Source organism: Hipposideros armiger, unplaced genomic scaffold, assembly GCF_001890085.2.
Source record: "Hipposideros armiger isolate ML-2016 unplaced genomic scaffold, ASM189008v1 scaffold_201, whole genome shotgun sequence".
Lineage (NCBI taxonomy): Eukaryota > Metazoa > Chordata > Mammalia > Chiroptera > Hipposideridae > Hipposideros > Hipposideros armiger.
This window is the reverse complement of record NW_017731551.1, coordinates 1,197,375-1,217,861: the sequence shown is the minus strand read 5'-3', so window position 1 is coordinate 1,217,861 and position 20,487 is coordinate 1,197,375. Positions and strand designations below refer to the sequence as shown.

Here is a 20,487-nt window from a genome sequence, read left to right as displayed (position 1 = left end):
GAGAGAGAGAGAGAGAGAGAGAGAGAGAGAGAGAGAGAGAGAGGAGAGAGAGAGAGATGCACACTAATGAGAAAATGAGAGGCTTGGCTGTTTCTCCTTCATGATTCTTTTAATGGGGTCAATGCCAGGATATTTGAAACTTTTGCAAAATGGCCTGCAGGCTCCACCTCTTTGGCCTTTGCCTCTGCCTGACGTTATTTTGGGAAGAGGGATAAGGGCCTCCCTGTGATTCCCACCAAAGCGTTTGTGGTGGCTGAGAAGGGCTTGTTTAAAGAATGCAGAGTGCCGGGCCGAGAGGGAATGGCAGTTCACGCTGGGGCAAAAGCCGGATGTGCAGTGGGATCGGCCAGGCTTTGCTCAGGGAGCCTGTCCTGAGGAGACCTCGTGGGCTGCAGTTAGATTGGAGGCCCAGAGGTGCTTCCTGCCATCAGTACAGACCTTAGCGCACGTTGGCCCTCGCTTATCTGCTGATAATTGGATGCTTCAGATGTTTCTACTGACACGGGCTGCATTTTAACCGGTTGTGGAGGAGCTGCTCTTCTCTTCTGTCCTTGAACCCTCTGTGAACGTGTCCCATCCAGCAGCTGTAATGCCACAGCTTTGGGGTTGTCTTGGAGCTGGTGGGATGAATTATGCATTATGCACAGGTGTCCACACTTCCTTTCTTGGGCCCCCGTGACTTGCATTCGCGAGATCACAAGCCAGGGTTTGAGATGCGACATTAAATTCAGGCAGAACCGCTTAGACTGGCTCTAACATCTTCGTGCACTGTTTCAGGGGCAGAGGTCTTACATTCCCTTTGGTATTTAGGGCTCAGGGTTTCTATGTCATTGTAATGAAGCAGTGATATATGGTTATTTTTCTTCTAATTTTATTTTTCTTTTAAATGACTTTATGTTCACCACTTAGGGATTTGTCTCTCTTCTGGGCAACTCTCACTTATATAAATGCCACTCACCATTGTTGCAAGCCGCTGCCAACAGACGGTGTATATGAATTAGTGTTGAAAGAGGTTTTGGATTTAGTAGCACAGACAACTGGCTTATATCCCTTTAAACTAAGGGGGGTTTGGCAGAGATTTGAAAATAGATAACTTTCCCATCTGTTTCTTGAACTCTGTTGGGTATCCAGTTGCAGAGCTGGTTATTATTGTCATTTGTCCGTAATGTGGAATGGACTGACCTCCATGTAGAAAAAAAGATGGCCTGATTATGGATTCATTCATTGTTTTTTAATTAGTAATTCTTGAATATCTTCTAAGCACCAAACACTGTTCTAAGCAGTTGGGAAATCTCAATGAACAAAAGCAGACAAAAATTCTTGACCTTGAGAAGCTTACTTTCTAGTATGTGTGCGTGCGTGTGTGTGTGTGTGTGTGTGTGTGTGTGTGTGTGTATCTGTGTGTCTGTGTGTCTGCATAGGGGAAGATACTAAATGATAAACATAATAAAGAAGCAAGTGAAATAGGGTGTTAGACAATATAAGTGCTTTGGAAAAAGTAAAAGTAGAATGAGGTAAGGGGGGTGGAGGAAACAGGATGGAGGCAGGGCAATGGATGCTATTGAATTGAGTGATTAGAATAAGCGTCCGATAGAAAGTAGATCTGAACCAAGGCTTGAAGGAGGGGAGAGTGAGAGCTCAGCAGAATGAGTAGCCAGGCTGGAGGTCCAAAGGTGGGAGTGTGTCTGGCATGAGCCTGTGGTAACATCACCTTCTGTTTTAGATCCCCCCATTTTGGTCAGTTATTGTCCTTTTAAATGCAGGTTGCTTCTGAGACACAGTGCCTGCATTTGGAATGACCCAGTAAAACTTTCCAAGTTGAGTGGACTGGGCATTCTAGAGGGATAGGAGAGCCAGCAGGGAGGGTAAGGCGCAAATGGAAGTAAGCAAAGTGATATGATAATAGCTACCATCTATTGAGTATTTATTATCTGAAAGAGCGGGCTGGCTTCATGTGCAGCCCTACAGGCACCCGCTCCCACTTGGTGTGGTGCTCTGCTGTCACCATCTGGAAATCCTTCATAGTGTCTTCCATTTTGCACTGGGTCCCCCAGATTCTGTAGCTGGTCCTGCTGAAAGGCATTGCATTGAGTGCTTTACAAAAATGATACCGCCGAGCCCTCTTAAAAATGACCCAAATGAAGGAGTCATTTTTATTATTTTCATTTTACAATTAAGAAAGAAGAGGCTTACTGAGCTTAAATGACTCGGGGAAAGGTCTCACAGCTCATTAGTGACAGAACCAGAATTGAAATGCAAGTCGGCCTGCGTCCAAAGCCTGGGTTCTTGCCTTCCCTGCTGTATGAATGGGGAATCCAGGCTTACAGAGAAGGAACCAAATCAGAGGATGGGAGAGAATGATTGGAGGGTGAGAACCTGCTGAGCCTCAAGGCAGCTAATGTTTAACTGAATTGGTGGTGCTAGCCACCAAGCCTATTTGCTCTAAATGTGCATTTAGTTTCCACATGCATGATTGCTGATGCCCTGTTTTAGCAAACGTGTCACCCACCTGACTTTAAAAACATGGAAGGTTCAAGTTGCCTGTGGTTGGGATTCTATGGTCTCGCAGGGGCCTTCTGTGAGCCATCAGGAACAATGTTTTCCTCCTGTGGCTACTTAGGAAGAAGACTGCTTGGTCCAGAAGGACAAGGGCTTAGAGGAGACGGGTTCAAAGTCTACAAAATCGTGAAGCACATAGAGTGAATATGGAATTGCTCGTTAGATCCTGGATCGTTAGAACTTTGGGCCTCCTCTTGAAGTTTAAAAAAAAAGTTTCCATACAGATGATGAAATATTATTTTAAATCAGTGAGTTGTGCACTTATGAAAGGGATTTGGAGGTCAAGAGAGGGAGGGAGTTATTTACACACTATCCCTATTGTACTGTTCAGATTTGTACCTGCTGAATGTATTTAGAAAATGAAAAATGACCATTTAAAGACACCACGTAAAACCGGACTAGAGGTAATTTTAGCCTGAGTTTCCCTGAGGGCAGAGGGGGTCCTGGCATGCTATTAACACTCAGCACCACTCAAGTCAGTGGAGGCCTTGGGTAAAGAATGGAGGAATTGGGAATGCTTGCTGGAAAGGGGCTCTTGGGGGCGGAGGATTCACAGAGGGTCTGTGTCTGATAAACGTCGTGATCTTGGCAACTTTCTTATGTCTCAGTTTAGCGATCTGGAAAGTAGGGATTCTGTCAATTATTGCAATGATTTTATCTTTGAAAAAAGGCATACAACAAGACGTACCAAGTCTTTTTTTTTTTTTTAAGATTTTTATTGGGGAATTGGGGGGATGGGAACAGACAAGTTGTTGTAGTTTTGTTCTTTAGTCTAGTTGTGGAGGACGTAGCTTCACTGGCCCAAGTTGGCACCATCATTGCGCTCTTCCCGGGCGAGGCAGATCAGTCCCCGGCTTCTGGACGGCCGCTCACGCTGGCTGCTGGCCACACACGGTAGCCCATGGCAACCCACTGCCACAGGGGCTGCAGCCTACGCCGTTGCCGGCGACTCATGGCAGCCCAGCTCCAGGTTGAGCTGTTGTTCAGCATCTTAGCTGTAGAGGGCAGTGTCACTGGCCCTCACATGTGGGATCCAAACCGGGGCCTTCTGGCGTCCTAAGCGAGTTCTTAACCGTCGCGCCACTCGGCCGGCCCAAGAAGTACCAAGTCTTTGCAGAGATAATGATAGAAGTTCTGCTTGTTTCAAACGCTAAATTCCTATAAATCCAGCTGTTTGTAAAATGGCTTAGCGGCTATGTCACTTAAATTTGATACGCAGTTGGATATTAAAGTGAAGTGACTTATTCCAGACAGTGATAGTGGGGAGTTAAGGGGACGTTCAGCCTGCCTGGTGTCCGGATGTGAAGGCCATCTGGCTGCCACATGTGGCGCTGCTTGCCGGAATGGAGTTGTCTGATCTCATAGGTTGGTGGTGTCCCCTTCCTCCTGCCTGGCTCGGCGACTCAGAGGGCTCCACCGGGATGCTGAAGCTGGGGGTTTGCCCCCTGCTGCTGGCCCCTGGCCAGACTCAGGGGGAACCTGAGTCCTCGTGGCTAGAGAATATCATTCCTCCTGGTCACCTGACCCCCACAAACTGAATAATGATTTCCAGTAGGAGACAAAACTGTGAAGCACGTATTATTTGTCTTCAAGGCTCTTGCTTCACCTCTTTTCACCTTCACCCCGTTTGTGTTTCCCTCACTTTTTGGGCCGCAAGTGCTCACTGTAGTAATGTTCTCCCTCCAATTTTCCCTCTCCAATTTTGCCCTCAGGACACATTTGATAAGCTTACAGTAATATGCTTAACATTAATTCCTTCAGGTTAAACGGGTGCATCTCTAAGTGGAGAACTCAAGGCAACCACCAGGTAGTGAGGGAGGACAATTAGGGGAGTTGGGGTGGGGAGCCCTCACTAATTCTGCGCTGTTCCGTCTCGTGGCTATTTTCATAAGGCAGCCTTGCACATGTGTTGCTAACTTATCTATGATCCAAACGATTTTCATCGGCTTGGTGAAGAATCTTTGATCTGTTATATTATTGTCTCTGCAGTTGTTCTCATGGTGTTGACACGGGTTGGGGGAAGGTGGACTTGGGCACAATCCTGAAAGACGAGAGGGCGGCCCTGAGCATCGTCCTTGCCTACTTTCTTGAAGGATCCCCGAGTGATAATGTTCTGTGGAGCTCTGATGTGAATGAAGTGATGCTTGCAGCAGAAATGAGACATTGCCTCTAGATTAATCATAAAATTAAATTACAGTGCTTGAAAACTGACTCAGATTGCTTATACGTATCATAAGTAAGTTGTTATGTCATGTTGCTGGACTTCTAGAAGGAAAGCCACTTGTTTGGCTGATTCAACAACTCCTCAATGTCCTCATGGACCCAAATTCCATCTATCTATATGCAGATTTCATCGTTAGGCTGGGGGCAACCTGAAGGCAACACATACTCATATGTGAGTTTCAGGTGTTCAGTTCAAAATGACAATATCCAGAGGAAGAAGGGAGGTTGTGTTTTTCTTGTATTCCTTCTTAGGGTGGAAGAAACTTCTTTTAGAAGCCCACTAGTTGACTTCTCTTTGAGTATTCTTGGCAAGGATTGGAATACGTGTCCATTTCTAAACCAATGGCTGGAAAGGGATTTACGCGATTGGCTTAGATTAGTCCTATGTGGATGGAGGAAATATGGGAGGCTCAATCAGTGTGAGCGTTTGTAATGACCATTAGTAAAATAGCCTGAGTTGACCGTCCTTTCTGTTGGTAGTCCAAACACTAAAAGATGTGTTTGTTTAACCAATGGCTGTTTTTCTCACAAAGATGGGCTAGCAAATGGAGAATGTTTTAAAATCCACCATTAGCCTTGGGAGCAACAGATTAAACCAAATACCATGCCAGTTGCAAAGCTTTAAGAACATTATTTAGCAGCGCTAATAGCGCTCAATGAAGGAAAACTGCAGAGACAGCCATAGTCTCTGAAATGCAGGCAAAGATGATCATGGAAGGAGTATTGCCGTGTCCCGACTCATTAGCAAGGAAATGTAGAATTAGCTATATTCTCTGCACTCTCTGCATCAGGGTTGGATATCGGGGCTGAAGCTAACAAGCTGAGCCTGTCATCATGCTTACCATGCCAGACAGGATGGACTTGTTCTAATCGAGGTCCAAACAACCTCACAGCAGCAGGTGGAAAGCTGAATGTCATTTTGCAAAGAAGCTGTTTTCCAGCTGCATATGGCTGTTCAAATATTGATAAGGGTGTGTCTATTTGCAGCTTGAGCTGCCTTCCTGAGGCATGGCTCTGATCTGTCTTCTGACCGTCTTGGGAAGATGGCCCCAGGCCTTGGCGGGCTGTTTGGTAGAGTCCAGGGCCCGTGGCTGCAGGGCGTCTGAGCAATTTTATGAATGAGGGAGTAGCGTCCCCATTCCCTGCTTCTGTAGAGTTAGAATTGAAAGGTAATGATGAGACCCACCATTTTGCTGTCAACCTTGAGCCTATTCCTCCTTCTCCCTGCTCACGACATGCTCTCAGGCTCTTCCAAATGAAGTTCCAAGTGACCTTGAGTTTTCCCTGCATGGAATTATCTAGGTTATCCACGAGGCACATAGGAGGTGATGGCCCATCTTACCTGTGGAGAATCTGAAGCCCAGAGCAGTAGAGATTTGCTCAGCGGGAACCCAAGCTCCAGGACAGGAGACAAGACTTTGTCTTTCCTATACTCCCACAAGGCCTAGCCAAGCACAGGATGGATGCTTGCTTGATGCATAATTAGTTAGAGTGAGGAAGTCTTGGAGAATAGATAAGCGTGGTGGCTTTTTATTCATACAGTTTTTAAGTTGTGCATTCTTACAAATGCTTCTGCAAGTTTGAAAAATTTTAGTATGAAAGTGACTTGGGTAATTTGGTGTCAGTGTCTTTTCTAGTTTAGTTAAGAGAACGAGATGTGGGGGTTGGGTGCGGAGGGGCAGGGGGGGGGAGTGCTCATCTAATAGTTTCAGTTTCAACTAGAGCTGAGCTGAGGGCAGCATTGTGGGTGGAAACTGGGGGGGGGGGGTCCAAGCCAGGCAGATTTGGCGACAGGGCCACTGGTTTTCTGGGCACGTTACCTCACCTCTTTGGTGTCACTTCCTTCACATGTCACTGTCGTAGACACACTTTTCCACGCTTTCCCCTAAGTCAGATGTCTTCTTTCATCTGACTTAGGGGCATCCTGACCTTAGGAGTTTGACATCATCCAGGAAGCACAGAGGCCTGTAATTATTCTTTCTCATGTATCTTCATTTCCCCTCTCCCCAGCTTCTACCTTCTGCCATAAACACAGGTCTCTGCCTTGAACACATGTCTGCCAGATGCTATTACCCCTTCTTGCTCATTTCTTCTTTCTTGTTGACTGCCAGTTTTGCTCAAACAGGTGGTCCATAGCTACAGCCTGCATTCCTCACTTTTTACTTGCTCCTGCAATCCTGTATGTTCTGGTTCTTACCGCTCCTAGAAGGTCCTCCAACTTCTCCCTAACTAATTCCACTCTTTCCTCTGTCCTTGCCCGTTAGGTCTCCTGGATCCTGGAAATATTTGGCTATGTTGACCACAAGGTCACCTCGTAACACGTTCTTGCTTTGCTTCCATGACTCCGGTGGGTTTAGTTTTTTCTGCTTTACTGCCTTCCTTACCACCTGTGCAAATGTGAGTGTTTGGTGATCGGCCTTCAATTCTCTCTGTAAGCTCCCATGGACTCCTCGATCAACTTCACTACAGCTGGTTCTCAGATCTTTATATCTGTTATTTGTCTACTGATGGACAGTGGGAGATCTTTGGAGTATGACTGAGGATTTTTCTGGGCCCTCATTAGCTGCAGAACAGCTCTGGTTGGGTAATTTTTGAATCTCCAGGATGCGTCACTCTGACTAAGAAGGGCTGGGGTACACTTTGATCCCCCTTATCACTGCCCCTTATTTATCTTGGGGCATGCTTAATGACTCAGCTCTTCTGCAGTGTAAACCTGTGAGAAGCTCAGGGGTCATTACCGGGACGCAGCTGTTTCTAGAGTCAGTGTCACCCGTCAGATACATACTGTGTTTTGACTGGGCTTGTGCATTTTCTTCGGTCGGGGAAGCCCTTCATGCTGTTCTGCGATGGTATGTCTCATTTTTTTCTAGGACTACAGAAGGTCAATGTGAAAGTCAGACATAACTTCTTAGATCATGTATCATATAGTCCTCGGGTGTGTATACTGCTGTCAAGCTCAGTTACAATTGCCTCATGTTGAATTGTTCTGTTCTGGAGTCATTTATTTATCTAAACTTCACTGACATTACTGAAGAGCTTTCAATTTTTCTTTCTTTTTTTCTTTTTTTTTAAGAGTGGAGATGAGTTACTCTGAGTCACCCAAATTTCTATGCCTGCTTCTTGTTAGAAACATCAATGGTGGCTCGTGGAAGAGAGTTTTTCTTTGGAGCATAAAGAATTTCGATGTGTGACCTCACTGTATAGTACAAGCTACTTCACATCCTTAGCCTCAGTTTCTCCATCTGTAAAATGCAGCGTTTGTACTCCACAGTCCCAAAGGTTCCCTTTTTACGCCCCAGTTTGGTGCTGAGTATTATACTCCTACCCTTGAATGTCTCTCATCTTTAAAACATGGGTGGTGTCAATCAATGAGATTCAGTTAATTGCCCATTTCATTGGGGCAACTCAGTTGGCAGGAGTTTTTTGCATTTTGTCATCTCTGTTTTCTGACTTAAAAACCTTGCTTCAGTATAAACCAGACAAAATAAAGAATGGAAAAACAGAGAGGCACAGAGGTAGGAAACTTTTTTTCACATTAGAAAAAAAAACCCTCTTCAGACTTCTTGGCAAGTAAGAGGAGTCTGGGTAAAAAAAAAAAAAAAAAAAAAGTCCACAAACAGTTTCCTAGTTGTCTGAGTGGAAAATCCTGGTTTTTAACATTTCATATCTTGGAAATGTCTGAATAGTTTTTGTTTAAAGGGAAATTCCTTTTGGCTGAGACAGAGCCTGCAGGATTCAACCTGATAGGGTAATGTTTTTAGAAAACACGGAGGAAATAAGGCTTTGTGATGAAAATGCTTCTCACTGGCCAATTGTGCTCACCGGAAGATTTAAATCCACGGTTACCAATCATAGTGTTTTAAAGGCTCAACCTCTAAGTCTTTCCTTCTCCTGGCTTCCTGTCTGCATCCTGGGGAACCAGCTCCCACAGCTGGTCCTTCCTCCAATTTGAGAAACGTAATGAGCTGCTTTTCTAAACCTGTGCGTGGTTAAGGCGTTCAAGGCGGGAGGACAGGCATTCTTGACCTCTGGCTCCCCACTCCCAGCCCAGTGGGAAGGAAGATATGTAAACAAGTCATTCAATTACAAGTCATTAAATACCTGCTCTAGATTTTGCATTACAGCTCTACTCAAAGTATTTCTGGGGCGCAGAGGAAGGAATAACAATTCCGAAGGAGATGAAGAGTGGGGGAACATGTCACGAAACAGGTGACATTTGCAGTGGATTCTGAAGTATAACTAGAAGTTCTCCAGGCAGTGGGACAGCAGATACAGCGTAGGAATGTGCAAAACATCTTGGTCGATTCTGGAAATCCCGAGTTTTATGTATTGTAGTTAGAGAGGTGGGTGCTCTCTACTTGGGGAGTGTTGGAAGACAGGACAAAATCAGAGAAGGTTTGCATGCTTTGTTAACCGCGTGGGCACTCTTTTGTGGGCAGTGGGGTGGAAGGCTTTTAACAAGAGAGGGACAGGAGCAGAAATGTGTTTTGAAAGGGAAGCCCTAGTGCTGATGAAGGGTGGATTGGAGGGCAGCATTAATGGCGGCAAGATAATCTGCTGGCTGGCTGTTTCACCTGTGAAGTAGAACAAGACACCGTGAAAGTCTGAACCAGACAGGGAGGAGCACAGGAATGCAAGAAGGGGTTGGGGGCACGCCTTGGAGACTTGATGACCATGGGAATGAGTGAGGGGCATGGGAGACTTCCTGTTTTCTGACATGGTAACTGAGCTGGCAGCGCTGCCATTGACCTGGAAAGGGAGTATTTGGAGGAGGAATGAGTTTGGTGGGGAAGATAACGAGTTCAGTTTTGCACGTGGGAATTCTGATACGTTCACAGAGCACTCAGCTACCTAAAAGGCATGTGGAAACTTGGGCCTGGGGAAAGGTCTCGACTGGAGGTGTAGATTTGGGTGTTATGAGCCTCGTGGAGGAGAAGTGAAGCCAAGAGCCCATAGAAGCTACTCCCGAGAGGTCAGATTGAGAGCGAACAGCCTGAGAGAAAGGCTGAGGACGGAGCCCTGGGGAATCTGCAGATGGAACTGTGGCCGGTACCTGTGGGCATGCTACGGGGCTTTGTGCCTGGGGAATGGAGGGCTTCTTTCCAGGCAAGAGTAGAAACTGCAAAAAGGCAGGAACTGAGAAATGTGCATGGTAGATAACATATGCAACACTGCCTCTTTCTTCCATTTTTCTTGTATACAAGATTAAAATCAGTCCTCAAAATTGCCCTTGGCAACTGTCCCTGGTGCCGGTGCAGGTTTATGAGGGTGCTTTCTTCACTGTTCTCTCCAGGCTGCGTCCATCTGTCCCTGATGTCCCTCCAGTCGGCGAGGAGGAGTTTGTGCCCATGTCCCTTTGTGCATGTGTCATTAATGGTTCCTTGGCATTGGGGCATGCAAAAGGGAGTCTCTAGACTCAGACCTATAAAAGAGGGTTGGGATTTATCAGATGACTGTAAGGCTTGAGGCTTTTGCTTCCTTTGTGTCTGAGGAAGCATCAGGCGGACCCACTGGTGGCCAAAGATGAGTTTCATCACAGAGACATCAACAATATTCACATAGTAGAAAAACAGAAAACAAAACAAAACACAAACCCCAACTAATTGGCCTTGTTTTTGTATGACATAATAATAGGGGCTGGTGAGGACAAATGGTGTCGTAGTAAGAATATGAGTCTGAAGGCTTCCAGGGGAAGTAGCATTCAAATAAATGTTGCGGCTTCAAAGAAAGTTGCAGCTATGAGCAGGGTCTGGGTTTCAGGACCTGGCGAGGGGACTCTTGGGACACCCTGCAGCCCTCGCCATGCCTCCTGCGTGCTGGGGCTGGCCTCCTCCTTTGCTCTCTGCTGCCCTGTATCTGGGGATGCCACTTTTATCTCAGGGTAGCTCTCACCTCACCCAAGGAGGTGAGGGACAAGCATGGGAGGAGGGGCCGTGCAGCCAGGACTGACACGAGGGACCAGAGAGAGTGGGTAGGGAGTAAGGTGAATTCTGCTTCCTGACTGCCCAGCGAGGAAGCAGCCATTCTCAGCCTGGAACAGGTTAGGATTCACCCCACGGCGGGTTATGCGGATCTCTTGGCTGACTGGGAAGCAGATTACTTTCTATCACATTATTTCAATAACATAATGTCTTGTGAGGTTGAAGCACCTATGTTACAACCTTTTTTTAAATTTTTCTTTAAAAAAGACTTAATTTTCAAGAACAGCTTTATCTTCACAGCAAAACTGAGCAGAACACACAGAAAGTCCCATATACCCTCCCAATCCCCACCTTCACTATCCCACTGTCACAAGCTTCTGGAATGTGGGTTCATAAGCTGGGGTTACCCGTGGTAGCTTTTGGTTTTAACTTTTTTTGGTTTTAATTAGTCACAGACAAGCTTCCTTTTGTAGTCTAACAAGAAGCCAAATTGGCTCGCAAGAGCCGTGTGTGTGTGTGTGTGTGTGTGTGTGTGTGTGATGTTTTCTGTTTTGTTTTAATAAAAACTTACTTCAAACACTTTAGGAGCAGACCTATCGAGTTCAGTAGAATACAATTAAAAAGTTAAAATATGGTTGTGTTGTCCCCCACCCCCGCTTTCCATTGACAAGTGGCTTAGGCACTGGAGGGTGGTGGGGTCGAGTGGCGGAAAATACTGTACTTTTTGTAACCAGAGAACCCGAGGCCAATCTTTGTAGCTGTGACTTTTAACTGCCTACCCTGAGATGGCATTCATCTCTGAGGCACTGCCAGGAGTTGTTTTTCTGGTTCAGCTCTGGATTTGCAAGTTTTCTTTCCAGGGCCCTCCTGCAGCCCATGACCTACATTTGGAACAGCTGGGAGGCCTGGGGCTGCAGGCTGAGGCGGCCACAACCAAACGCAGATGGAGACAGACCTGCCTGCCTCGGGCTCCAGGGCCTTGTGCTCTAACTGAAGATGCCCAGCGACCCTGGTGATCTAAACATACGCGTTTTCAGTTTCGTGCATGATGAGAAAGAGAGGCAGCAAAATAGCAGCGAGAAAGCCATTTGGTTTTCCAGCTGTGTTGACACATTCGAAGCATGAGGTGGGTCGAAACCCAGTGTTTCCTTTTGATTTAAATACAGGCCTTATAGGAGGAAACTGAAATTATTAAGGCTGGCCCAGCTGAGAGGTGGGTTGGTTGGGCCGATTGAGTGATTGAGCGTGACGAATCTTGAGCGTTCTTATTCCATACTCTTCTGATGTCATTTGTGGGATTCTGAATGTTCTGTGGTCCGCTGATGGCTCACCCACTGGAGGAGAGGGCTAGTAGAAAAAGCAGGCATTCGCTCAAGAGTTTGAGCTCTGAGCAACAGCGGTTCGAGTCCAGCCCGAGCTGAGCAGCCGCTGAGCTGCCAACAGGTAGCAGGATGGCTCAGCTACAAAAAAAAAAAAAAAGAAAAAAAGAAAAAGCAGGCGTTTTGGAGTCAGCAGGAACCTCATAGCCTTTTTATCACTGACAAATTATTTATTCAGCGCTTTCCCAGCCCTGTTGACATGGCACTCTTAGAAAATGATGGTGTCTGCCAGGTGCATTGAACTAAGAGGTGAGGCTGATCACAGCCCAGGGGCCCTGTCGGCTCCAGCCTCCACCTGGGGCGCTTCACAGGTGCGTTCATTGGGAAGCTACCAGAACAGTGCCAAGCACATCCTAGGTACCCAGTAAAATATTCGCTGAATGAATGCATAAATGAATGACTCTGGGCTTATAATATGGTTCTGGCGTTCCCTACTCTGGGTACCTTTCTGAGACTTTCACAAGGTCGTGATAGAGGATGGATGATGTGATGTAAATATAGTGTCCACCTCCATGCCTGGTCCATGGTCACTACTTAGGAGTATTAGGTCCCTGTCCTCTGTTTTTCTACTCCAGTAATTTCGGGAAGGCATAGGAAGAAAACCCTTGCTGAATTCTGAACTTCAGGAAAAAAAATAGTGATGGAATAAAGCCTCTCTACTGTGACCTAATTGTTTTATTGATTGATTGATTTTCTCCAGTTTTATTGAGATATAATTGATATATAACATTGTATCAGTTTAAGGTATACACCACAATGATTTATATATGTATATATAAATACACACAAAAAATATAAATACACACACACACAAGCACACATATTGCAAAATAATCACAAGTTTAATTAGCATCCATCACCTTACATAGTTTTAATTTTTTTCTTATGATGAGAATTGAATTTTTAAGATCTGCTATCTTTAGCAACTTTCAAATATATAACACAGTATTGTTAACCATAGTCATTACGTTGTGCATTCCATCCCCAGGACTTACTTACTTTATAACTGGAAGTTATTACCTTTTGCCTACCTTAACTGTAATGTGACCTAATTGTGACCAGACATTTAGGGGGGAGACCCTGAAATTTTCTTTAGTTCCTACCTGAATCTTTTTAGGCTCAAGGCCCAGTATCGATTTGCATGACTGAATTTGCACTTTGAGTTTCCAGGCACCTGCTTCTGCAGAACTGAAATTCTTTGTAGGTTTTGAGGCGGTGGGTGGGTAGCAGGTGTTGACATTCTTCAAGTCACAAGAGCAAAGGCAAGGAGGGACCAGCCCACCCCGTCTCTGCCATCCCCTGAAATAGCCATGTGTGGCTGGACGCAGAGATCATTTACTTTGTTTTTCTAATATAGGTAACGTTTCTGGGCTGACTGTGATATGCTCAGGAATCCACGAACACGAGGAGAGCAGGGAAGGCGTGGGAGGCATGGCCTGGACAGCCCCAGCGGCGTGCTGCCCACAGCTTCGGGGAGATGCGTGAAGGGCTTTCTGTGCTGTGACACTGTCCGTCCCCGGGCCACAGAGCAGCTTTCAGTGCTGTTTTGCGTTAAGCCATACACTTTCCTTCTGACCACGGCCTGACTGCATTCAGCCTTTAAAACATTTAAAAAAAAAGAAACATTTTTAATTACAGTTAACATTCAGTATTATTTTATATTAGTTTCAGGTGTACAGCATAGTGGTTAGACATTTATATAATTTACGAAGTGATCCCCCCGATAAGTCTAGTGCGCACCTGGTACCATACGTAGTTATTACAGTATCATTGACTGCATTCTCTGGGCTGCACTTTCCATCCCTGTGCCTGTTTTATAACTACCACTTTGTGCTTCTTAATCCCTTCCCCTTTTTCACCCAGCCCCCCGACACCCCTTCCATCTGGTAACCATCAGTTTGTTCTCTGTATCAATGAGTTGGTTTCTGTTTTGTTAGTTCATGTATATTGTTGCTTAGTTACCACATATAAGAGAAATCATATGGTATTTGTCTTTCTCAGTCTGACTTATTTCACTTAGCATAATATCCTCTAGGTCCATCCATGTTGTCACACATGGTGAGATTTCATTCTTTTTTATGGCCGAGTAATATTCCATTGTATATAGCTACCACTTCTTCTTTATCCAGTCGTCTATTAATGGACACTTAGGTTGCTTCCATACCTTGGCTATTGTGAATAAGGCTGCAGTGAACATAGGGATGCATATGTCTTTTAGAATTAGTGTTTTGGGTTTCTTCAGATATATACCCAGGAGTGGAGTTGCTGGGTCATAAGGCTGTTCTTTTTTTAAGTTTTTGAGGAACCTCCATACTGTTTTCCATAGTCATTCAGCCTTTGAGCCTCCAAAGTAGTTGATGTAAGTAGATTCAGTGAGAGAGCCTCCTCTGAGTCTGCTTTCTTGGGAAACAGCATCGTTAGTTGGTCTTCTCTGCCTTCCTTCTATCTGGATCACCCAGCATTCTATCTAACAGAAGTTTCTATGGAGATTCTGATATGTGAATGGACCCTCTTCCAGAATGCCTTGTTACTAGTTTGGCCATTTCAGTAGAGGTTTGGGAGGGTACTTGTTAGAAACCTGTGCCTAAATCTCCATCCCTTCCAGAAGTTGTCAGTTTTTATTTTAAAGAAATAAAATCATTGGTGATAATGGGGTCGAATGCCAAAGAGAGAAAATCTTTAGCTATAGAGGTTAACGAGTTTGAATGTGTTAACCTAGTGGTTCTTCCCCATAGAGCTACATTACTGCAAACAGCTGGCAATTTTGGAGACGGGTCAGCCCCTCATTGGTTTTTCATGAGATACAGATGACTTTTCATGGAGAAGTTTGTTCTTTGGCATTTGCCAACCAAAAGAAAAATATCCTGGTAGGTAGATTTTTTTTTCCTCATTGCCCTTTTGAGAAACTGTTACCTGAGCCGAACTTGCTTTTAGAGAGAAAAAAAAAAAAATGAAACCAAGAACAAAAATTTCAAGACTGCAAGTGTGTATGTCACTTGGCTTCACAATACAGTAATGTGAACACGTAAGGACCTACTTGTCTTATGAACCAAGAAGTCCTGAGCTAGGCCTTCTAACACGGGTGTTGTGCTTAGAAAATGCCAGTAGGGCCAGGATTGTCCTGCCTTTTCGTGCTGCCATCTTTAGCAGGCCGACCGTTGTCCTCATGGGCATTGCCTCATGACCACAAGATGGCTGCTTCACCTCCAGCATCACATCAGCCTCCCCTGCACAAAGAAAGTGTGAGGGCAAAGCGGAGTGGAGTGGTACCTCTCTTAGAAAAGCGAAGGCTTGCTCTCCAGCAGGATTCCTCTTAGAGTTCGCCGGACAGGAAGGTGGGTATTTTAGCTGGATACCTTTGCTACCCTGAACGTGATTGGCATGTCTGATAGTGAGGCGGGAGGGCCGGGTGGCTATCGAGTGGGCAAGCAGCAATGTCTGCCACACGACAAAATAACATGTCCCCAAACTTACCGGAGCATAGGTTTGGTAGGGACCTTTGAGGTGGCTGACAACCCTTTCCCATCACAGATAAGGGAACTGTTTATTTCCTTCTACTTCGGCTCAGTGCGCCAAAACCCCAGTTGCACTTTTCAGGCTGGGCCACTCCTCCCCCGATGTGTAAACTGTGCCCGGAATGTGAGTGGGCTGTGAAGAAGTCCCTTTCACCAGCGAGGAGAGTGGCAGGGACACAGGTGGTGTGTGTATGGGAATCAAAAGGTCTGATTATGCTTTCTGAGGAAAAGCAGCCGGCCAACAATAATTACTGGGCCGCCTCTGAGTTCAGAACCTGGCATCCGGCCTCCTGGAACGGTCACAAAAGCCGTAGAAGACAGCCCTGGCCTTGAGGAGCGGAGCCGAGCAGGGCCGCCGGAACAATCGCGTGTGTGAGGCAGAGCCGGGACGCACGCTAACAGTGAAGCATGCCCATGGCAGCCCGAGGAGCCAGGCTTGGAGGTGTGGGCTTTGCAGGGACTTGTAGGGGTCTGTTATTTGGCAGAGAGCGATGGTGTGTAAACATTACTGGTTTGCGAGTGAGCCCCTTTGCCTGGTTGGAGCCCTTTAATATCACCGGCCTGAAACCTGCTGTGTTTCTCTAGAAGAGCAGCCTTAAGCCGTCGGTGGGTATGGACTCCTCGCGTGTGCAGAGGGGGCCTGAAGGGAGCCAGGTTTCCAGGGCACATCTGCAAGACCACTAGCTCCGTACCAGCTTTCCCTTGGACGTTTCCATTTCAATTCGCTTCGTCCCGTCTTGCATCTCCCAGGGCTGCCTGGTAGCCCTGACATTTCATTTCTGGCCTTGCTTCTCCTGTCTGAAATTCCTTCTTTGGGGACCCAGCCAGTCTCCTTGGTGCTGGACCTGTGTGCCCGACAGCACTCTGGAGGGCTTTCTCCATCCTGGCCTCAGTGCCGAGTGGGAGAAGAGGCAAACATGAGGGCACCAGTGTCTCAGAGACTCTTATCCCCACCGGGGACCCAATGGAGGTCCCCGGCGTTGGCAGTATCTTGGTGTCTTCATCGGCTCAGGCTGCTATCACAAAACACCGTACACTGGATGGCCTAAACAACAGACCTTTATTCTGATTGGAGGCTTGGAAGTCCAAGATCAAGGTGCCGGCAAATCCTGTTCTGGTGAGAGCCCTCTTCCTTGTCCTCCAGCGGTGGAGAGAGAGCTGAGCTGGTCTCTCTCCTTCTTCTATGAAGGGCACTAATCCCATCACGAGGGCCCCACCCTGATGCCTTCATCAAACCCTAATTAACTTCCTAAGGTCCATCTTCAAATAACATCACATTGGGGGGTCGGGTGTTTACATAGGAATTTTGGGGTGACACAGTTCAGCCAGGGGCACTGGGTGTTCACTAGTTTCGGTGAGGCTCTCCAGGGACAAGTGGTGGTGACCAGGGTGGTGTGCTTTCTGCTGGAAGAAACGTGTGAGTCTTGAAAACCTGAAGAGTTGTGCTTTTTCAGCTGGGTCCATGGGCACCTGGGTCCGGGAACCTCTTGAAATGCGCCCCTGGATCTTGAGATGCAGTGCTTATGTGCATTTTCCAAAGGTATTCATGGCCCCCAAAAGGTGAAGAGCTGGGGCCCTGGAGATTGTGCTTCTAAAGTGGAGGCCGAGCGGGCTCTGGCCTGCACAGTGGTGTCCCCAGCACGTGTCTGTGTGTCCCTCCGGTGCTGCTGTCTGTCCTCCGGAACATTTCAGAGAAGCCCTGCTCCCTCCAGCCCGTGTGCACGGATTAGACCCTGACTACTGACAGGTGACCGTACCACCCAAAACTAAAGGGGGCGCTTCACCTGGATGCTGCACTGTCTGTCTCCTAAATGTAACCCTTTGTCTTCATTTTTTCCACGGGAACAAACTCCCTTATTCTGGAGAATGCATAAAAATGAGTAGCTTACATCATAAAAAAACAACAAAAAAATCTTGCTTATTGAAGCCATTTCATAGTATCCTCAGAGGCTCATTCAGAGTAGACAAAGGTTGAAGCTGTCTTTTCTGTCCATAAATGGACATAATTATTCATAGCTCCCAAGGCTGAAGCATAGCTCACCCCTGATTTTTTTCCATTTTTTGACTTCCTGGTCCTCCCACGTCAAGAATTCTCAACATCCATTTTGAATTTGATTTGACCTTATTGATTTCCTTTAAGCCCTTTAAATCATTTTGAAACATGATAAACATAAATTTTAAAATGACAGCCCCTCCTAGAATCTGGGCCCCAGGCACTGCCCGTGAAGGATCCCGGAGTCCTTTGCCTGGGTTCCGTTTCCCTTTTCCCACCAGGGCTACCGCCTTCTTGTCTACTTCCTGTCTCTCGTTTTTCCTCCTTGCATCTTTTGCCGTCCTTTCCTCTCACCTAGGCCTTTCCCTTCTCTGACTGGGCTCTAACGCCTCCCCTGTTTCTAGAACTTTCCACAGGCCTGATGGCGCACAGACCCGAACTCAGGGTTTGGAAACTGTTTTTAGATTCTCCTGCCTCGTTGCAAGGGCTTGTGGTCCCCAGGCAATGATGGCATTCTGGAGTTGTCACAATTGTGATATGCATCAGTAAGGGTCTTTGGGGATTGGAAGCTGCAGAATTTACTTTGCAAATGTAGGAAATATCTGGGGACCAAGGAGCGTTCACATCAGGCCAATGGGAAATGCTGAGGATCTCCAGCCTGTAGCCCTACCAGGTCTGGAGCTTACCTGAGCAAACCCAGTCATGTATTTTAGGAGCCTGGTCCACTGATTGGGGAAATTTAGATCTAAGTTTGCGATTTACAGGTGTCTGTGAGCCCGGGGCACCAGCAATCCTTCCTGCCCCCTTTCTCCAGTTGTGTTTGTCCAGGCCTAGGGCGGCGGCCCACCAGTCTGAGACCCTCTCAGTCCTGGCTGATCTTATCCCTCAGTTGGTTCAGGCCCATGAGGCTCCTGCTGTGATCATCCCCACTGCCTAGAGCAGTGGTTCTCCATCTTGGCTGCCCAGTATAATTATCTGAGAGCTTAAATATTGTGGCTGGGGTCCCAGCCCAAGAGATTCTGATCTACTTGGTTCTGGGATGGGATGAGGCCTGGGCAGCAGACATTTTTAAAAGCTTCCCTAGTGTTCCAAATGAAACCAAGGTTGAAAACTGTTGGCTTGGAGCTACTCAAAGTGTGGTCCATGGACTGGTAGTATCAGCATCACCTGGGAGTTTGTCATGGATGCAGGATCTCAGGCCCCACTCTAGGCTTCTTAAAGATAACAGCTCCCCTGCTGAGTCCCATGCATGGTTCAAGTTTGAGAAGCACTGGCTAGGTGTCCTGCTGCCCGTCCTATGAGACCGATTGGATCTCCCCCTGTCACACCTTACCAGGTCCTGATGCCCGGTCAAGCTTGATGGAGCCCAAGAAACTGACTGGGCGCCTGGACCTTTCTTGGGAGTCAGTTCTACATCTGATTAGGCTCCTTGCTCTCTCCCATCCCTGCCTAATCCCCCTTACGCCCGTCCAGTCGGAAGTCCCAGAGTGTTTCAGTGCCAGGGATGCAAGGATCTGGGCAATAGTCCTATTCTGAAATGAGAGTTCAGCAGACTGCTTACAACCTGTGCTTTGGGGCCTGGTGGCCTGGTGGCCTAGTGGCCTAGTGGCCTAGTCAACCTGGCAGCATTTGCCCTTTCCTGACCCTTAGGAGCGGAGTGGTGGAAGGAGGAAAATCAGACTAACAACAAAAGTTTCATGAAAGATGATGAGTAAAGCATGCGAGAGCTGGGATGACTGGACCAGCGATGAGGGGTGCAAAGCCCTGGTGGTGCTCCCCCCACCACACCCCACCCCTTGCCTGCAGACGGCACCTCTTCTTGGACCCAGTCCCTTTATCTTCTTTCTTTCCCAACAGGGCACTCCAGGCAGACAACTACCTTGACTTTGCTTTTTTTTCCAGAGTAGCACCAGTTACTACTCATATTGTGATTCTGGAGTTTTGTCGCCGAACTTCTGAGTTCTCAGATAACCTCTGAGATGCCAGTCAGCGACTTGGGCCTTCTTTTGCTATTCTTGTATCTGTAGACCCTCACAGGCAGCTGGGGAAATGAATGCAGGCGTCTCTGAGATTGTCCCAAGCCGGCTCTTACCCAACGTGCCACTCGGCCGGCCCTCTCTGAGATTGTCTTGCATGTCTCCCTTCCTCAAATAGCTCTCTCGCAGCAGCGCCGCAATGGGCTGGGACTTGGTGAGTCACAAACTTAGGGAGGACCCAGCTCCCTGCCTCAGCTGCTTCACCCCTGCCCCCCTAACTTGAACAGGCCTCTGTTTCCTTTCATTACTCATCACTTGGTGGGAATAACAGTGGATTGGGCCATTGAGCTTCCTGTTCTCCAGCGGCCTGACCAGTGTCCTCCGTTTGTTTCCTACTTCCCGTTATTAGAAAACAATGTGACCCGATTTACTAATCTTCACGTAGCATCATGGCTGACCGTGACTGCTTTCCTGGACCGTCTGCCTTCATGCTGATTTGAGGTCAGGAGTGAGGCGGGTCAATGAGTGAAGCTGATGGGGAGATTGTAGGGCTCGGGAGAGCTCAGGACCTGTGCAGAGGAAGCAGCAGACACTCAGCTCCAACAGACTATTGTCAGACAGGAATGTGAACCTAACGTTGGCCGATGTTCTAGCTTTAAAAGAAGCCAGAAATAGAAATTTTGGTGTAACGCTCTTGCTTTTTAAAAGCCGCCCCCTGGTGCCCTGCCAATAAATTAAAGAAAAAAACAAACAACTTAAAGTAGATATCTTCCTAGGCCATTCAGGGATAAATTGTGGACTCTCCCAAAATTCACAGAAATCTAACAAATGCTCCAACCCACAGAAATTGCACTGAGGTCGCCCAGACTGAGGCTTGGCTTTTGCGGGTTGCAGTTTATCTCCATTTCATGAAAAGAGTGC

The 20,487-nt window shown here is 46.9% G+C and overlaps 1 protein-coding gene across 3 annotated transcripts in view; it reads left to right on the top strand.

Moving 5' to 3' along the window:
* CREB3L2 (cAMP responsive element binding protein 3 like 2) overlaps positions 1 to 20,487 on the top strand; it is a 201,843-nt gene that overhangs the window by 89,606 nt on the left and 91,750 nt on the right. The window lies entirely within an intron of this gene.